We start from the raw sequence: 8,507 nt of genomic DNA, 5'->3' as shown, positions 1-8,507 counted from the left end.
GTGTATGATGTGAAGTTCACAAAGAATCAATTGAAATTTATGTTAAATAAATAAATATTGACAGAAGAGAAAATGCCTTCTGATAATAAAATAACTGAAAAACCAAATAAACCTGCTACATAAGAGAACATGCCACACGCAAGAAATGAAAATTCAACATCAGAGAAATGAAAATCTATTCACAGTGGGAGATCACCTCATTGTAATTAGAAAGGTTGTTGTCAAAAAGAAGAAAAAAATAAGGAATGCTGAGAAACATATGAAGAAAAAGAAACTCTGCAGTGTTAGTAAAAATGTAAATTAGAATAACAACTAGGGAAAAATGAAGTTTCTCAAAAACAAACAAAATAAACCTTTTTTTAAATGATATGCTTTCCTAATCCCAGAACTTAGAAGGTGAAGGCATGGGGTTTTTGAGTTTGAGACCATGTGGGGCTACCTAATGACATTCCATCTCAAAAGAGGTCAAACAAGATGAACAAAACTAGTGAAACTAAAAATTACACTATATCACCCAGAAATCTTAATACAAAGTAAATTCCTAATAAAGTCATTTGGCCAACCATCAGAGTTATCTGAAAGTTCCAGCTCAAAGATAGCTGAAGTAATGCTCACACTGTGAAAAATACGATCCCAGTGCACATCAACAGAAAAAGAGTATGTGTTAACACAGTAGAGCACTTGACATCCATAGGAACAAGTGAGGTACATAGATTGAACTAAAGAGCATCCTATGAACCATAGTTAGCCACACCCAGAAAGACTGATCATGCTTTATCTCCTTCACAGGTTTGATATAAACCACTAGTCTCTTAGAATCTGAGAGCAGAATGATCATTGCTTGGATATACAAACAAAAGCTGTTCACTTGCATATTTGGCTTTTGTTGTTTATATCAAAATATAATTTCTCAAAGGAGACAGAAGTAAACACAGACTGTGTATTAAAGTGAATGCTAGTCTTAGGTTTAAAAGTTAAATAATTTCTAAGTAATACATTGTAAAAGATAAAACTGTGAAAAATCAGGAAAACAGAAATTCATACAATAGGAAAGGGATTCCCTCAGACAACCAATTCCAAAAATATTTTGTTATAATTTTCTAATGCATATTCAATGAAAATGTGATGTTTGTTTAAAATGTATATCAAATAAACATTTTTATAATTTCCATAAACACAAAATAACTTGATCAACTAACTTTATTGAGCTTTTGTATCATTATATTCCAGATTATATACTTGTTTGTTTTTCCATTTTTCTTTTTTGTTTTTTTTTTAACCTTTTTTTATTAAGAAATTTTTATTCATTCCACAGACTAACCACAGATCGTTTTTTCAAAACATATATTCAAAACATTTATTTACACTGGTGGCTGTGGCACACACCTTTAGTCCCAGCACTTGGGAGGCAGAGGCAGGCGGGTCCCTCTGATTTAAAAGTCAGCCTAGTCTACAGTATGAGTTCTAGGACAGCCAGGACTGTTTCCCAGAAAAACCCTGTCTGGGAAAAAAATTATATTTGCTCCATCAGACTAATAGTCACGTTAAATCATACACATTATTTTTTTTTGCTTTTTATTTTGAGTAATATTCTGTAAGTAATAAATTTACAACATTTCAGACCACAATCAATATTTCATTTAAGAAAAATTAGAATTATTTTGACAAAGACCCAGATGAAATTTAGCGAAAAATTATTCAGAGGGTGATAATTTTTCTAACATCATCTAAGTAGAATAGTATTGTTACAGCATAGAATAGTACTGTCTACAGGCTGGATAGACAAATATAAAAATACAACCAATCATTTAGGACTTTAAGATTATATTATTCATTATCACACTTACTTAAAGTATATTTAGGATGACGAAATCACCTCACACAAGTTTCTATTCAGGTCATCCTTATATATGCACCACAAAACACATGCACACAGCAGAGGAAGAAAAAACGTACAAGAGTCATGACAACTTTGTACAATGAAATAACTATCAGATTTTGAACTAAGTCGTATATTCTTACCTCATGATTTCATTTATGAATGTTTAACTCCTGAAAAAAACTTCTTTTTGCCTCAAATTGAACTCTGACAATTCAGCTCTCACATTTGGCAATCATGTTGGTGAGACTTCATGAGCGTGGCTTTTGGCATTTGTAGGAGACACAGTCTCCCAGCACTCTTCCCTTTCCTCTGTCCCTTACAATCTTTCTGGCCCCTCTTCTTCAGTGTTACCTGAGTGGTAGGTTTAAGACTGCTTTGCAGATGTACCCACTGAGGTTGAGCTCTACATCTCTGTTTTTTAATTGCTTGTGGTTTTCTGTAATAACACCCCACTGTGGCCAAGAGAAAGTTTTTGTTTCATTTTGTTTTGTTTTGAATAGTGGTATTGTCTAATAAAAAACAGAAAGAAAGAAAGAAAGAAAGAAAGAAAGAAAGAAAGAAAGAAAGAAAGAAAGAAAAGAAATTAAAGAAAAAAACTTAGCTCTCTGTTTTCCATTACTATTTTTTTTAATTATTATTTTTATTTTGCAATACAATTCAGTTCTACATATCAGCCACAGATTCCCTTGTTCTCCCCACTCCGGCCCCCATCACTTTCCCCCCAGCACACCCCCCATTCCTACCTCCTCCAGGGTGAAGCCTTCCCCTCGAACTGATATCAACCCGGTAGACTCAGTCCAGGTAGATCCAGTCCCCTCCTCCCAGGCTGAGCCAAGCGACCCTGCATAGGCCCCAGGTTTCAAACAGCCAACTCATGCAATGAGCACAGGACCCAGTCCCACTGCCTGGATGCCTTCCAAACAGATCAGGCCAATCAACTGTCTCACCCACTCAGAGGGCCTGATCCAGTTGATGACTCCTCAGCCATTGGTTCATAGTTCATGTGTTTCCATTCGTTTGGCTATTTGTCCCTGTGCTTTATCCAACCTTGGTCTTAACAATTCTCACTCATATAAACCCTCCTCTTTCTCACTAATTGAACTCCCAGAGATCCACCCGGGGCCTAGCCATGGATCTCTGCATCCAGATCCCTCAGTAGTTGGATGGGGTTTCTAGTCCGACAATTAGGGTGTTTGGCCATCCCATCACCAGAGTAGTTCAGTTCGGGCTGTATCTCGACCATTGCCAGCAGTCTGTTGTGGGGGTATCTTTGTGGATTTCTGTGGGCCTCTCTAGCACTTTGCTTCTTCCTGTTCTCATGTGGTCTTCATTTACCATGGTCTCCTATTCCTTGTTCTCCCTCTCTGTTGTTGATCCAGCTGGGATCTCCCACTCCCCCAAGCTCTCTTTCCCTCGACCCTCGCCCTTCACTACCCCCACTCATGTCCAGGCTGTTCATATAGATCTCTTCCATTTCTCTGTCATTGGGTGATCCCCGTGTCTTTCTTGGTGTCCTGTTTTCCAGGTAGCCTCCCTGGTGATGTGAATAGCAGTCCAGTCATCCTTGTTCCACATCTAGTATCCTGTTATGAGTGAGTACATACCATGTTTGTCTTTCTGAGTCTGGGTTACCTCACTCAGGATGATTTTTTCTAGATCCATCCATTTGTCTGCAAACCTCATGATGTCATTGTTTTTCTCTGCTGAGTAGTATTCCATTGTGTATATGTACCACATTTTGTTTATCCATTCTTCAGTTGAAGGGCATCCAGGTTGTTTCCATGTTCTGGCTATTACAAACAATGCTGATATGAACATAGCTGAACAAGTGCTCTTGTGGTGTGATTGAGCATTCCTTGGATATATGCCCACGAATGGTATAGCTGGATCTTGGGAGAGATTGATTCCCAATTTTCTAAGAAAGCGCCATATTGATTTCCAAAGTGGTTGTACAAGCTTGCATTCCCACCAGCAGTGGAGGAGAGTTCCCCTAGCTCCACATCCTCTCCAGCATAAGGTTTCTTCAGAGTTTTTGATCTTAGCCATTCTGACAGGCTTAAGGTGGTATCTCAGAGTTGTTTTGATTTGCATTTCCCTGATGATTGGGGATGTTGAGCAATTCCTTAAATGTTTTTCAGCCATTTGAGTTTCCTCTGTTGAGAATTCTCTGTTTAGTTCTATAGCCCATTTCTTCATTGGACTGTTGGGCATTTTGATGTCTAATTTCTTGAGTTCCTTATATATTCTGGATATCAGTCCTCTGTCAGATGTGGGGTTGGTGAAGATCTTTTCCCATTCTGTAGGCTGTCGCTTTAAAGAAAACATCTTCAACAAATGGTTCTGGCATAACTGGATATCAACGTGTAGAAGGCTGCAAATTGATCATATCTATCACCGTGCACAAATCTTAAGTCCAAGTGGATCAAGGACCTCAACATAAATCCAGCTACTCTGAACCTGCTAGAAGAGAAAGTAGGAAGTAGTCTTGAATGCATTGGCGTAGGAGATCACTTCCTAAATATAACACCAGTAGCACAGACACTGAGAGAAACAATCAATCAATGGGACCTCTTGAAACTGAGAAACTTTTGTAGAGCAAAGGATACGGTCAACAAGGCAAAGCGACAGCCTCCATTACTAATTTTAAAAGAAAATATTTTATAATTTAAAATATCCTTCTGAAACATTTTTTCTCAATCTTTTTGAGAATAGTTGTTGTGTTCATTACTTCACAATGGGCATGCACTTCATATATAATATCAATACTAATTCTGCATTCTTGAGATAATAATTATATCTATTCTAACTGATATTTGTTTACTTAAAGCACAAATGAATATATTTGAGAAATCCATTGGCTCGAGTTATATTATGAAGTAAAAATATGGAATTAATACTAACCTAATTATACATTGTAACCCATAAAGCAGTTATGCTATCTTTAATCTTTTAATCAGATTCTACAGGTAATAAAATTTACATGTTTTATAATTACTGTATTGCATATCACAGAGATCCTGATTTTGTTGTGCAAGAAAAGGAATGAGCCAATGTTATATCATACAAAGTTCATTCTGTTCAATGAAAAAATTAAAATTAGTTCTACTAAATGCAATATAATTAAGAATAAATTCTTACACATTATTTATACATCAAAGTTAAAATTCCAAAGAAGGTGTTTGAGAAAAGATAAAAGTTTGAAGTTAATTATCTTGCTGACTATGTCTTTGGCATCCTTATTTCTCAGACTGTAGGTCAGGGGATTCAGCATGGGAATCACTACTGTGTAAAGCACAGAGGCCACTTTGATTGTGTGCCTAGAATTCTTAAAGTTGGGCACACAATAGAGAAATAATGTGGTACCAAGGAAGATGGTGATGGCTTTTAAGTGAGAAGCACAGTATGGAAAGCCTTGCTGCATCTACTACCTGAATGCTTCGTCAGAATGGTAATAACATTGAACACAAGAAAATGAAGAGAAGTGTACTTACAGAGTTAAAGGAGAAAAAATGAGTAGGAGCAATTGATTGACTTCAGTATCAGAGCAAGCAAGGGAGAGTTGTGAGGAAAACTCACAGGAGAAATGACCAATTGTTGAAACCAACAAAAGATAATTGGACAGACGAACTGATCAAAATCATTGAGCATGTGAATGCACAGGATCCTTACCACCAGCCCAACACAGAGTTACTATGACATGGCTACAATATAAAGCATGGGGTTACAGATGGCCACCAACCGGTCATAGGACATCACTGTTAGCAAAAATGATTCAGTCACTGTGAAGGTACAAAAGAAAAAGTATTGCACTATACATTCTCAAAATGAAATAGGTCTCTTTTTTGCAACAAGGTTCACCAGCATTTTGGGAGCAATGACAGAGAAATAACAGAAGTCCACAAAGGAGAGGTTCCTGAGGAAGAAGTACATGGGAGTGTGCAGTTTGGGGTTAATTCTGATGATGAGGATCATGCCAATATTGCCTACCACGGTGATACTGTAGATGGTGAGAAATACCAAGAAGAGAGGGACTTTCAGTTCTGGGTAATCTGAAAAGCCCAAGAGGGAAAACACGGCATCAATGTTACTTCCATCTGACAGCAACATGGCTTGTATTTTTCAGAGTACAATGTTTCTTCTGAAAAGTAAAATATTGAACTTGAAGCTGAGAGGAGCTTCATAGGGTTTGAGCAAGTGTCAGATACCTTAGCAACTGAGTACTTATCATATCTGCGATATCTTGATAGAGTTTTGATATATTATAATCCTCTTCAAATCCTCATAAAACAATTGAACTATTGGATTCAGTTTTAATTTCTCAGGTACAAAATCAAGTCTTTACAAACATTCTAAATTAAATTATAGTAATTATGTTTATTTTAAATTAGTAATGCATATATGCTTTCATCCTGCCATAAAACTTCATACAAATTACCAAAAAATAGTTATGACAGATATATAATATATCAAAAACATACCAGATTTCTAAACTAATTAAAATGGACATCATATATGTATTAGTAATGATAAATGATAATAGTCATAAAAGTTGAAACTTCGTTTATATCACTATTTTTGTAGTTGTGTTTCATTGTGACTTACACTGTGTCTTTCACAGTGAAATCTGATCTCAAAATAAACCTTAATATCTTTTTCATAGTTGAACTTCAGCATATAGGTTCTAATAACACATCAATGAATTACAAGAATTATACAATGATTATGCTGTGATTATATTCTACTTATTGTATAAGTGAAAAATAGAAACTGGAGAAAGCTACATGCAGAATCCAGATTCTCAAAATGCTTGTTGTGTATGTAATTATCACCCATATCACTCATTTCCTCTAAACTAAGATACATTCCCTGTTATGATTATTTCTGTGCTAAAGAAATAAAGAGACTGATAAGTAGCCCTTCCTGGCTTGATACTTTATTTAACCTGGAACAATATGGAACTTTTGTGGCAATCTACTCACAAGGTTATCTCTGTCCTTGGTATCTTAGACATGTGAGAAAATTAGAAATTTTATAAAAATAATCCAATGGCAGTGAAAATATCACAGACATATTCTAGACTACATCATTGAAATGTGAGCTTATATTTAAAGTAAACTCATAGATCAAAGTATCTCTAACCTCATCAGAGAAACTCCTGCAGTAGAAGGGAACAGGGGAACCACCAATTGGTCATTGTGCAGAGAACAAATAACTGTAGAGTCCCAAGCCTACATTGAACGTTTATATTATACTCCCCACCTCAAGGCATCAGGATTCTTGAGGAAGAGGAGAGTGAAAGGAGGGGTGTGAAAGACTGTAAGAGCCAAACTTCAAGGAAATAGTCTTTTTCAGACACAACATGATAGTGCACGTATGAACTCCCTGTCACTGCAACAGCATTCACAAGACCTGCACAAGTTCCCAAGAGACTAAATCCTAGCATGACAGAAGGAAGGTAGAAACTTAAGTCTACCATAACCACATAACTAACTAATTGATATTTGATAAGTTTCTAGGAGAGGGATAGTCAAGCTTTTGTTTTCTTTTTTTAAATTTTATTTTATAATTTAATTTACTTTTACATATCAGTCACAGATTCCCTTGTTCTCCCCCCTCCCTCCCCTGCCTTCACCCCAGCCCACCCCCCATTCCCATCTCCTCCAGGGCAAAGACTCCTGTGAGGATTGAGTTCAACTTGGTAGATTCAGTCCAGGCAGGTCCAGCCCCATCCCAGGCTGGGCCAAGTGTCCCTGTATAAGCCCCAGGTTCCAAACAGCCAGCACATGCACTGAGGACAGGTCCTGGTCCCACTGTCTAGATGCCTCCCAAACAGATCAAGCTAATCAACTGTCTCACTTATCCAGAGGGACTGATCCAGTTAGGGACTTCTCAGCCATTGGTTCACAGTTCATGTGTTTCCATTCGTTTGGCTATTTGTCCCTGTGCTTTTTCCAATCTTAGTCTCAACAATTCTCCCCGAGCTATACCTGGGGCCTGGCCGTGGATCTCTGCATCCGGTTCCCTCAGTCATTGGTTGAGGTTTCTAGCACAACAACTAGGGTGTTTGACCATCCTATCACCAGAGTAGGTCTTTCAGGCTGTCTCTCAACCATTGCCAGTAGTCTCTTGTGGAGGTATCTTTGTGGATTTCTGTGAACCTCTATAGCATCCTGCTTCTTCCTATTCTCATGTGGTCCCCATTTATCATGGTCTCTTATTCCTTGTTCTTCCCCTCTGTTCTTGATCCAGCTGGAATCTCCTGCTCCCTCAAGCTCTCTTTCCCTCGACCCTTGCCCTTCATTAACCCCCAAATACATCCAGGTTGTCCATGTAGATCTCATCCATTTTGATGTCATTGGGCGATCCCTGTGTCTTTCCTGGGGTCCTGCTCTCTAGGTAGCCTCCCCGGAGTTGTGAGTAGCAGTCCAGTCATCCCTGCTTTACATCTAGTATCCTCCTATGAGTGAGTACATACCATGTTTGTCTTTCTGAGTCTGGGTTACCTCACTCAGGATGATTTTTTCTAGATCCATCCATTTGTCTGCAAACTTCATAATGTCATTTTTTTCTGCTGAGTAGTATTCCATTGTGTATATGTACCACATTTTATTTATCCACTCTTCAG

General features: G+C 37.6%; 1 pseudogene; it reads right to left on the bottom strand.

Moving 5' to 3' along the window:
* Positions 1-5,027: 5,027 nt before the first annotated feature.
* On the bottom strand, positions 5,028-5,989 carry LOC131907782 (olfactory receptor 5D18-like; annotated as a pseudogene).
* Positions 5,990-8,507: the final 2,518 nt, after the last annotated feature.

The sequence above is a fragment of the Peromyscus eremicus genome, chromosome 4 (genome assembly GCF_949786415.1).
Source record: "Peromyscus eremicus chromosome 4, PerEre_H2_v1, whole genome shotgun sequence".
Classification (NCBI taxonomy): domain Eukaryota; kingdom Metazoa; phylum Chordata; class Mammalia; order Rodentia; family Cricetidae; genus Peromyscus; species Peromyscus eremicus.
The sequence above is the reverse complement of the archived record's forward strand: the minus strand, read 5'-3'. Positions and strand labels throughout refer to the sequence as shown.